The sequence below is a fragment of the Peromyscus maniculatus genome, chromosome 1 (assembly GCF_049852395.1).
Source record: "Peromyscus maniculatus bairdii isolate BWxNUB_F1_BW_parent chromosome 1, HU_Pman_BW_mat_3.1, whole genome shotgun sequence".
NCBI lineage: Eukaryota > Metazoa > Chordata > Mammalia > Rodentia > Cricetidae > Peromyscus > Peromyscus maniculatus.
In genome coordinates, this window is record NC_134852.1 from 167,616,712 (window position 1) to 167,628,755 (window position 12,044).

At 42.6% G+C, this 12,044-nt stretch overlaps 1 pseudogene; it reads left to right on the forward strand.

Annotated features, from left to right (window-relative positions):
• Positions 1-448: 448 nt before the first annotated feature.
• Positions 449-6,487, forward strand: LOC102908183 (prohibitin 1 pseudogene; annotated as a pseudogene).
• The last annotated feature ends 5,557 nt before the right edge of the window (positions 6,488-12,044 follow it).

Below are 12,044 nucleotides of genomic sequence, written 5' to 3' on the forward strand. Positions count from 1 at the left end.
CTTCATGTTTAAGGGATTTGATAAATCAGGTTTTCATTGACACTCCAGAAGTGGATATTTCAGGGTTAAGTGTGTCTCTGAATTAAAGACACTCTAGCAATTCTGAGGGCAAAACCAACAGACACACCGTAATAAAGCACCAGGCCACCCTGAGTTCAAGCAGGTCAGCCAATAACTGAACTACACTGAAAAACAAACCTAATGCTCTTCCTCAGAAGATAAAGAGATTTTGCGATGTCTCATCCAAAATGTCTAGTATATAACAAAGAACTAGGAAATATTCAAAGAAACAGAAAAATGTCACATTAGATACAGAAAAGAATTATCCTGAGATGATTGGAATTAGGAAAGATGATTCTGAAAGAGCTATTTCAAACATTTTCAAGGACTTCAAGAGAACATGTCAGGATGACTACACAGATAAGGAATACCAGCAGAGAAATGGAATATGGGGGGCAGGAACAGAAGGGACCTTCGAAGAGTAAGGTTGCGTGGGAGAAAAGACTGATGGGTACAAGTGACTCTTAGAGCACTGCAAGTTTCACTCCAGGAAAGACCCGTGGAGGGAGATCTCTAGTTCAAGAACCCAGAAATCTCAATGTCCACTCACAGGCTGGGACAGTAACAGGGAAAGCGTGAGAAGGGGAGTTGGCAAGTTTCCCTTTCGGCCTCCAGTTGGTGGTGCTAGGAGTCACCAGACAGTTGAGTTAGAGCATGCCAGGTGGATAGGTGCAGGAGGGCAAGGTCTAGAGAAACAAGCCATTTTAGTGCTGGAAACCAAATTACATTAATGCTGGAAATCGTCTTGTTCAACCAAAATGAGGGGGCTAACAAACAATATTAATCAAATCAGGGTTTGGTATGAAGAACAGAAAGAAATAAGACAAAAAAATAATAATAAGCATTCCTCAGTGGCTTGAAAGACACTAGCAACTGCCTATGCATGTATTTGGAGGCCCAAAAGGAAAAAGGAAAAATATGAAGAAATAATTATTTTTTAAATTCCCAAATATAGTAAAAATAATAATGAAAATTACTTTCTTCTTTAGAAAGTTTGTTGAATTCCGGGGCTGGAGAGATGGTTCAGGGGTTAAGGTCACTGACTGCTTTCCCAGTGGACCTGGGTTCAATTCCCAGCACCCACATGGCAGCTCACAACTGCCTGTAACTCCAGCTCCAGGGGATCTGACACCCTCAGAGACATGTGTGCAGGCAAAACACCAGTGCACATAAGATAAAAATAAATAAGTCAAAAAAAAAAAAGAAGAAGAAGTTTGTTGAATCCCAAGTAGAACAAATGAATAGAAAATCAATCATGCCGGGTAGCGGTGGCATACGCCTTTAATCCCAGCACTCAGGAGGCAGAGCAAGATCCAGGACAGGCACCAAAACTACACAGAGAAACCCTGTCTCAAAAACAAAAAAAAAAAAAGAAAGAAAGAGAGAGAGAGAGAGAGAGAGAGAGAGAGAAGGGAGGGAGGGAGGGAGGGAGGGAGGGAGGGAGGGAGGGAGGGAGGGAGGGAGGAAGGAAGGAAAGAAAGAAAGAAAGAAAGAAAGAAAGAAAGAAAGAAAGAAAGAAAGAAAGAAAGAAAGAAAGAAAGAAAGAAAGAAAGAAAGAAAGAGGAAAAAGAAAAAACTAACCTTATCTAGAAACTTCATAAACTGTTTTAAACCAAAGGTTTAAAATAAAATCTTAAAGCAGGCATAGTGAAAGATGCCTGAAATCCCAGCACCTGGAAGAGAGAGGAAGGAACATCTGACATTCAAGTTCATCCTTACCTACCATAGTGTTCTAGGCCAACCTGGGCTACATGAAATTTGGTGGGGGGAGGGAGAGAACTTAACAGTATTCAGAGGAAAAGAAGATATGACAAACAGTGGAAATGACCCAAAAGGCCTGAACTATGGGACATTAAGTCCATTATTCCTCTGTACAGTGGGACACTGAGACGCTAAACTTTTTTCTGTCCTGCCCTCCCTTTTGCTTGGAAGTGTTTCTTCATCTAAGAGTGTCCTTTCCTCAGTAGCTATCCATGTCTCTGTCCAGTACCTTATTTTGGGACATAAGAACTCAGAACCCCTCTGCCCTTCTGGAGATGCCCACCAAACCCCATGTCCACCAACATCAGACATCACCACACCTATCCTCATGATGGGGTAAAAAGTAAAACCAACGACTCTCCTTAGACGTGAGAACTAGGGTCATGAACAACCTGCTGTCAGAATACCTAGGGTGAGGAGTGTGTAAACCACAGCAGAGACTCACAGCATGCGCCACTAACTCGGGGGCGGGGGGGGGGCACTCTACAGTGGACAAATCACTGGAGGCTCAAGGCTAACACACTTGAGAATTAACTCACATGAATTTTACTCCAAGAAGGCTACCAGGGTCTCACTATAGACCTCTGAAGGAAATCCCCTGTGCCTCTGCCATGGGAGGAAAAAAATCATCATTCTGAAATGACACCAAGAGCTTCTATAGCAAGGCTTGCCCTGGGGAGAATCTACTTTCTCAGAATCTAACCAGCTGAGGTATTATCTAGCTTTAACTGGGCTGTGGAAGGGAAATAACCCCATTAGTCTTCAATATGCAAGATAAAAAAATATCTAAGCCTGGCTCACTAAAAAATTAAAACCGAAAGGATCATAAATTACTTCCCATCCCATACCTACTGTTTACTGGTGGTCAGGTCTGGTTGAGTGTTTCCAGGTTCATGGCCTTGTATTAAAGGAAGTAGAATAAGTCTCACACAGACTTACAAAAGCATCAAGGAAACTACTTAAAGTAGAGCAATGGAAGAGGTCAGAACTTGTTGGCAAAGCCGGGCAGGCACACCTTTAATCCCAGTAGAGGCAGGCGGATCACTGTGAGTTCGAGGCCAGCCTGGTCTGCAGAGCTAGGTCCAGGACAGCTAGAGCTGTTACACAGAGCAACTTTGTCTCTCAAAAAAAGAAAAAAAAAGAAAAAAAGAAACATGCTGGAAGAGCAGCAGGTCATGAAAGTGAAGACACTCAAGAGCCCTGATTACTGTTCAGGGCTTCTTCTCATGGTCTACAAGAGGAGTTGGCTACCAGGGTGCATAGCGAGGGTGGTTCCCTGTTTTGATTGATAGATTAGGTCAGTACAGTCATTAACACATTGCATTTGTCTGCTTCCACAATACATATTACTTTAGTCATATATGCACCCAATTATGCATATGCATAAGATGGAAATAGGGGATTTTTGTCAACGCAATTTTACCTTCTTGTACATGCACCCAAAAGCAGTTCAGGCTGGATTGGCCTTTTCATTCCTGCAAGTTTCATGCCTTATTAAGAGCTCTGGAGAGGGGGCTGGAAAATGGCTTGGTAGTTAAGAGTGCATACTACTCTTAAAGATCCGAGTTTGTTTCCCAGAACCCGTGTTGAGTGACTCATAACCACTTGAAATTCCAACTCCAGAGAAACTGACACTCCCTTCTGGCCTCCACAGGCACCTACACACACACACACACACACACACACACACACACACACACACACACACACAACTTTAAAGTAAAAACAAAGTTTCTAAAAAGTCTAAAAACAGAGATGCAAATAAGCCTACTTGGATAATTTTTAGACCCAAATATTACAGCAGCAACAATAAAGATGTCAGCTCAACTAGAAAAACAAAAACCCTACTGGAAGCCTAGATTGCTCAGTTCTTACTACCCAACACCCGAGGTCCAGTTTTCAACTAAAAATTACAAAGCTTACTAAAAGGCAAAACCAGTCTAGAAAGGCCAAGGCAACATCGGAAGCAGCTGCAGAGCTGGCAGAGTTCTAACAACTGTCTGGATGGGGGGTTTAAATGACTGTGAGTATGATTCTAGAGCTCTAAAGGGAAAAGTAAGCATTGAGAACAGATGGGTAATGCAGACAGACCACAGCCACACTCACTAGAAGAATCCGAAGGAAATGCTAGCAATCAAAGTGAGTTCATGAAATGGTTAAATGGGAAAACTTTCACCAGATTTCTAAAAACTTAGATTCATGTGATATAGAACCTGACACCATTTTATTACAAAGAAAATACAAAGAGTATAACAGAATTATTTTATTGTTGTCAGCTTTCAAGCCCTCATTCTTTGCCCTCTTTCCAGCCCACATTTATAAGCAAGCTGTTAAGAAAGCCCCAGACTCCTTCTTGGAGCTGGGGAGAGAGTTTAGTAATTAACCTACTTGTTCCACAAACATGAGGAACCAGAACTCATAAAAGCCTTGTAACCCCAGTGCTGGGAGACAAAGTCAGGCAGATCCCTGGAGCTTGCTGGTCAGTCAGTGTAGATTAATCAGCAAGTTCCACACCAGTGAGAGATTACTTCAAAAATCAAAGTGGACAGGATACTGAGGAAGAACATCTGAGGTTGACCTTGGGTCATAAAAACACAGTTGCCACTAGAGGAAAGTTCAGACCAAATGAGACTCAGTTTTTAGAGCAGTATCCAAGTCATACAGAAAAAAAAGACATTTTCTCAATCACTCAGGCTCCCCCACCCCATCTCCCTCTCTCTCTCTCTCTCTCTCTCTCTCTCTCTCTCTCTCTCTCTCTCTCTCTCTCTCTCTCTCTCTGTGTGTGTGTGTGTGTGTGTGTGTGTGTGTGTGTGTGTTTTGCTTATTCTCAAGCCATTTTTCCACCAGCTTGGGTTCAGCCACCGTTCCTCTCCTATGGAAGCCTTATTATGTAAGGAATGAGCCCTTTCATACCTTCTTGGTACATGTGTGATATTGTCAGTTTCAACATCCAAACTTAACAATGTGGGGTAAAGTCTACCACATACATGTTAGGTAGCCATAAAAATCTTTGTTCTGTCTACAAAAGACATACTGTAAAGACAACACTCAGCAAGGAATATTACAAGAGAAAGAGTGGTATTTTAGAATAAGGGGAAGTCCTAAGTGTGCACATACATAACAGCAAAAAAATAAGAGAAATATTACTGGCAGGAGTCATGAAGAGGAAGACAGCACTAAGCCATACCACAGCATGGATGAATCACCAAAGCACCACGCTAATTGAAGAAAAGCCAGATGCAAACAGTCATATTGTGTGTGAACCAGTTCTTGTCAAATATCTAGAACAGGTCAAATTCATGGGAACATAAAACAGAGCAGTAGTTGCCAGTAGCCACAGAAGGGAAGAAATAATAGCTATTTCATGGCATGGGGTCTTCTTATTTAGCGATAAAATCTTTTGGATCTAGATAGAGGTGATACCTGCCAACATTTGAGAGCAGTCTAAACACTTAATTGTGCATTTTCCCCCTCCTACAATGCTGACGTGAATCTTAGAGTCTTACACTTGCTAAGCAAATGCTCTACCATGGGACTTCTGTTTTATTTGTCTACCTTGAGATCGGGTCTCATTAAGGGACATTGAACTCATTGTATAGCCTATGCAGACCTCCTGCCTCAGTTTTCAGCATAGCTGGGATTAGCAGACCCAAGTAAACTGTACCCTCTTCAACTGATGATGTTATGCCGTGTGAATTTTGTGTTATTAAACAACCAAAAGAATTAAAGAAGAGTGAATTCATGTGGAGGTCAGAGTGGAAGCAGGTGTGAATGGGTGCAATAGAAGGAATCATGGCTGCCAAAGTGAGTCCATCGTAAAGTTAGACCTAACTTCAGCAGTTGCAGAACTCTGCCTTATATAACATGGATGCTGGATACAGAGGCGTCATCTTTGGCCAATTCCTTGGAGTACAGGACATTGTGGTAGGGTAAGGGACTCGCTTTCTCATCCCTTGGGTACAGAAACCAATTACCTTTGACTGACGCTCACGACCACGGAACATACCAGTCATCACTGGTAGCAGAGATTTACAGAAGGTCAACATCACGCTACACATCCTCTTCCGGCCAGTAGCCAGCCAGCTTCCTCGTATCTACACCAGCATCGGTGAGGACTATGATGAGCGGGTGCTGCCGTCTCTCTCACCACAGAGATCCTCAAGTCAGTAGTGGCTCGCTTTGATGCCGGAGAATTGATCACCCAGCCAGAGCTGGTCTCAAGGCAGGTGAGCGACGACCTCACAGAGAGAGCAACAACGTTTGGGCTCATCCTGGATGACATGTCCGTGACACATCTTACCTTCCGGAAGGAGTTCACATAAGCTGTGGAAACCAAACAGGTGGCTTAGCAGGAAGCGGAGAGGGCCAGAATTGTGGTGGAAAAGGCTGAGCAGCAGAAGAAGGCAGCCATCATCTCTGCTGAGGGTAACTCCAAGGCAGCCGAGCTGATTGCCAACTCCCTGGCCACCGCAGATGATGGCCTGATTGAGCTGTGCACGCTGGAAGCTGCTGAGGACATTGCTCACCAGCTCCCGGCTCTCGGAATATCACCTACCTGCCAGTGGGGCCGCTGCTGCTCCTCCAGCTTCCCCAGTGAGGACCCCTCTGCTTGCTCCTTCTCAGGCCAACCAGGCCATGGCCTTGATGATTCTGAATACACTTTCCTTCTGCCCCACCCCAGAAATCACTGTGAAATTACATGATCAGCTTAACTTGAAGGAAATAAAAGCAAAATCACTTCAGATCTCTAATTTAAAAAAAAAAAGAATTAAAGAAGAAACATAAATTCCTAACAATAGTTGAAAACTAATAGCTTTTTAGTAATTAAAATAATTTTATTTTTAAAATAATAAATTAAAAAGCAAGCCCAATGTGGTGATACATAGCTACAATCTCCACACTAGGAAGGATGGAGCAGGTTTAAGCCCAGCCTATCTCAAAAGAAGAACGGGAGCTGAAGAGATGACCCAATGGTTCAGAGCACATAACACTCTTGCAGAGGACCTGAGCTGGCTTCTAAGCATCCACATTGGGCAGCTCACAACAGTCTGTAACTCCAGTCCCAGGGAATCCAGTACCTCTGGTCTCCACAGGCTCCTGCAATCACATGTATATACCCACACACAGACACATACCCACACAGAGAGAAATACCCACACACAGACACACACCTACCCACACACAGACAAATACCCACACACAGGCACATACCCACACAGAGACAAATACCCACACACAGGCACATACCCACATACATGCACATACCCACACACAGGCACATACTCACACACAGACACATACCCACACACAGGCACACACCCACACACAGACACATACCCACACACAGGCACAGGCACATACCCATACACAGACACACACCCACATACAGGCACATAATTAAAACTAAGTCTTTAATAAAAATTTATGAAATTATAAAACCCAATAAGCAAGTAAATAAGCAATCATGTTATCAAGAAAATACAGATTAAAATTAAAGTGACTGCCCTAAACTAAAATAGCTATTTAAACAGAATGATGCCACCAGATATTAGCCAAAATATCAGCAAATCGATCTTTCACACTTGCTGTTAAGAATATTAAATTGTGTGACCAAGCTGTGGCAGTTTCTCATTAAGTTAAACATACACCCTATCTGTAAGCCAGCAATTCCATATCTAGGAAGATACCTAAAATTGAGAAAATTCATGGTTCCTGAGATGCTTGGTACATGTGCTTATTATTCTTAACTCATAAAAGCTACAAACTAGAAGAAATGCAAAAGTGAACTGATGAAAAGGTACGCAAAGACCGCACATTAACAGCACTGCTCAGCAGGAGATGAGCAAGCGAGCTCTGGACACAGACAGCACAGAAACATCACAGCCGAGAAACCCAGATTCAAAAGAACACAGTGTTACCCCTTCCTGTCAGGTTTCAGGAAACGATGCTGTGTAATACTGTTTATATATTATATATCACCATTTATAACAACAAAATCTCATCATGGAAACAAATCAAAAGACTGAGAGCCACGGGAGTCAGAAAAACTAGAGGAAGGTAAGCGAGGACATTATGAATAGTGATGCTTTTCTTTATAACAGTCATACAACACAAGTACTTACATTTACCAAACATACCTAACTGTGCTCTGAAGACCTGGGCAGTTCGCTATATATTTCTATTTTACTGTGCATTAATTTTGCTACACTCAGAAAACACACCCTCACCAGGTGGTGGTGATATAGGTCTTTAATCCCAGCAGAGGCAGGCGGATCTCTGAGTCTACAGAGTGAGTTCCAGGACATCCAGGGCTACACAGAGAGACCCAGTCTCAGGGGTTGCAGTGGGGGAGACCCACACACTCACTTGAGACTCTCACCGATATTCTCTGTTTTCTAGAAACACTCCACCTCCAACACCTTCCACAAAACAATCTGCTGACTTTCAGGGCACTCTCTCCTCCCTGAATGCTGTGTTTTAGCTTTCTTCCCCCAAAGAGAAGGCAATAGCACTAAGATAAACAATTAATAAATGGAACTTCATGAAACTGGTAAGTTTCTGTAAGCCAAAAGACAATGTCCATAGGACAAAATGGTAGCCTACAGAATGGGAAAAGTTCTTCGCCAACCCCACATCTGACAGAGGACTGATCTCCAAAACATTTAAAGAACTCAAGAAATTGGACATCAACAAACCAAATAATCTAATTTGAAAATGGGGTACAGATCTAAAGAGAGAATTCTCAACAGAGGAATCTCAAATGGCCAAGAATCACTTAGAGAAATGTTCAACATTCTTAGCCATTAGGGAAACACAAATCAAAATGCCTCTGAGATCCCCTCTTACACGATCAGAATGGCTAAGATCAAAAGCACAAGAGACAGCTCATTCTGGAGAGGGTGTGGAGCAAGGGTAACACTCTTCCCTTGCTTATAAGAGTGCAAATTTGTATAGCCACTTTGGAAATCAATATGGTGGTTTCTCTGAAAACTGGAAATCAATCTAACACAAGACCCAGCTACACTACTCTTGGGCACCAAAGGACGCTCAGTCTTACCAAAAAGACACTTGCCCAACTATGTTCATAATAGGCAACTTTATTCACAAAATCCAGAACCTGAAAACAACATAGATGTCCCTCTACTGAAGAATGGATAGAGAAAATGTGGTACATTTACACAATGGAGTATTACTCAGGGCTTAAAAACAGTGACATCAGGAAATCTGAAGGCAAATGGATGAAACTTCTAGAAAAAAAATCATCCTGAGTGAGGTTTTCTAGAAAAAAAAAAAACATCCAGACCCAGAAAGACAAGCATAGTATGTACTCACTTGTAAGTGAATATTAGCTATAAAGTAAAAAATAATGCTATAATCCAGAGTCCCATAGAGGCTAGGTAACAAGGAGGGCCCAAGGTTGAATACATATGTTTCCGTGGAAAGAGGAAATAGAAGAGGTCTCCTGGGTGGACTGGGGGCAGGTGGGGATGGGAACTTGAAAGATCAGGTTGGGGTGTGGATGGATGTGGAGAGTACTACAATAGATGACTGGAAATGGGTTGCATTTCAGAGTCAGGTAAAAACCTGATGCAAGGAAAACTCCCACAAATCTACAAGGGTGACCCCAGCTATAGTGGGATCCTCTTTGCAATTGTGGATATGTAGACTGAGCTGGCCATCTCCTGTGACCAGATTGGTGACTACGCCAGTTATCATCAGAAAGCCTTCATCCAGTAACTGATGGAAACAGATGCAGAGACCCACAGCCAGACATTAGGCCGAGCTTGGGGGATCCTGCTGAAGAGAGGAAGGAAGGATTGCAGGAGTCAGAAGAGTCAAGGACATCACATGAAAACCCACAGAAACAACTAACCTGGGCTCATAGGAGCTCTCAGAAACTGAACCAACAACCAGGGAGCCTGCATGGGACTGACCCAGGCCCTCTACATATATGTGACAGTTGTGTATCTTGGTTTACTTGTGGGACTCCTAACAATGGGAGCAGGAGCTGTCCCTAATGCTTTGGCTGGCCCTTGGGAACCTATTCCTCATACTGCATTGCCTTGCCCAGCCTTAATACAAGGAGAGATGCTTAGTCTTACTGAAACTTGATAGCCAAGCTTTGTTGATACCCATGGTAGGCCTGCCCCTTTCTGAACAGAAACAGAGGAGGAGTGGATTGGGGAAAAGGGCAGAGGGAAGGAAGAGGGAATGGGAGGAGAGGAGGGAAAAGAAAGTGCCGTTGGGATATAAAATAAATATGGTAATTAAATTTTAAAAAATCAGCCCTATCATTTATAAGCCCTCGACTTAGGTTTATATAAATCAAAGTGTTGCAAAATTCTTTACTCTAGGCATGATATGGCTGTTGCCATTTTGAAATCAGAGCAGCTGTGATTGCACACAGGTGACCATCCCTAGCACCAGGTTTCTCCCTAACCCTGTACTGGCTCACTCTGTCAAGACATTTCTTTCATTGCTTTTTCTCTCCATCCCTCCCCAAACTCAGCCATCTCAATCCCTCATGTTACAACCCCCCATCTCCTCCCCTCTACTCTCCCATCCCAGTTTACCCAGGAGATCTTAACCCTTTCCTCTTCCTGTAGCAATCCATACATGTCCCTCTTAGGGTCCTCCTCCTTACCTAGCTTCTCTGGGGTTGTGGATTGTAACCTGATTATCCTTTGCTTTGCATCTAATATCCACTTATGAGTGAGTACATACCATGTTTGTCCTTCTGGGTCTGGGTTACCTCACTCAGGATGATGTTTTTTTCTAGTTCCATCCATTTGCCTACAAATTTCCTAATGTCATTGTTTTTTTACCGCTGAGTAATACTCCATTGTGTTCTACTCCACATTTTCTTTATCCATTCTTCAGTTGAGGGGCATCTAGGTTGTTTCCAGGTTCTGGCTATTACGAATAATGCTGCTATGAACACATTTGAGCAGGTGTCCTTATGGTGTGGTTGAGCATCTTTTAGGCATATGCCCACTCAACATCCTTAGCCATCAGAGAAATGCAAATCAAAACAATTCTGAGATACCATCCTATGCCTGGCAAAATGGCTAAGATCAAAAACCCTGATGACAGCTTATGTTGGAGAGGATGTGGAGAAAGGAGAACACTCCTTCACTGCTGGTGGGAGTGCAATCTCGTACAGTCACTCTGGAAATCATTATGGCGGTATCTCAGAAAACTGGGAATCAACCTACCTCAAGAGAATTATATTTTTAAAAATGAATTTTAAAAGCAAATCCAGCATGGTATCTCATAACTTGCTCTCGCTCCATCACCCTCCCTCCCTCCCTTTCTCCCTTCTTTGCTTCTCTCCCTCCCTCTCCACTTCCTTTTCCCTCTCCCCTCCCCACTGAATTCAACTCCACTACCAAGGGTTATAGAAGCTTTGGAGAAAGCACTCTCTAACACAGATAATAAAACAATAGACAAACATTTCCCTCCAAGCTGAACAATTGATTTCAATAAAGAGACAGAAAAAGATAAAGGGGGGGAGTACTCTCAAGTCCACCCATCCAAACTATGGTAATAATTGACAACTGATGCTCACTAAAAGTTTAATTATCTGCACATAATATACAATGCCGAAGTTGAAGGGTATACTTTACTGAATGCTTAGACCAATCTAATCCCCTTCTCTATTTAGACACCAATTTGCAAAAATAATTATACTTTTTTCAAATTCAAAGCTTCAGGTACTATTGTTGACTGAAGCCCTTGAAATGTGCACTGATTACAGGGCCAATGCAATGTACATTAGCAGAGAGCTCAAGTATTATACAATAACCTTAAATCAGAGAGAGTTATAAGAGGCTAATAACGAAGACGAAGTAATGCTGAAAGTACTAGCCTTTTATTCTGAACTCAAGAAATGCATTTGAAAATATATTTTAAGAATAGGTCATAGAGGATATAAATGCAAAGTAGAAGAAAGGGGGGAAACTCCAGCAGGCTGGGGGAAGAGAGAGTGAGTGGGAGAGAGGCCGCACCTTAAAAGGATATGCATAATTTAGAGACTGGAGATTGAAGAGAGCCCAGGACAAAAGTCCCATCCATTTAGATACAGTGGCAATGGCTTCAACAATGAGAAGCAGAGCCTGCCTGCAGTCTGTGAGAAGTAGCATTTGAATTTGAGAGCACATTTATATGAAAATCTTCACAATTGCATCTTATACATGCTCTAAAAGGCCAACACACCCTTTTCT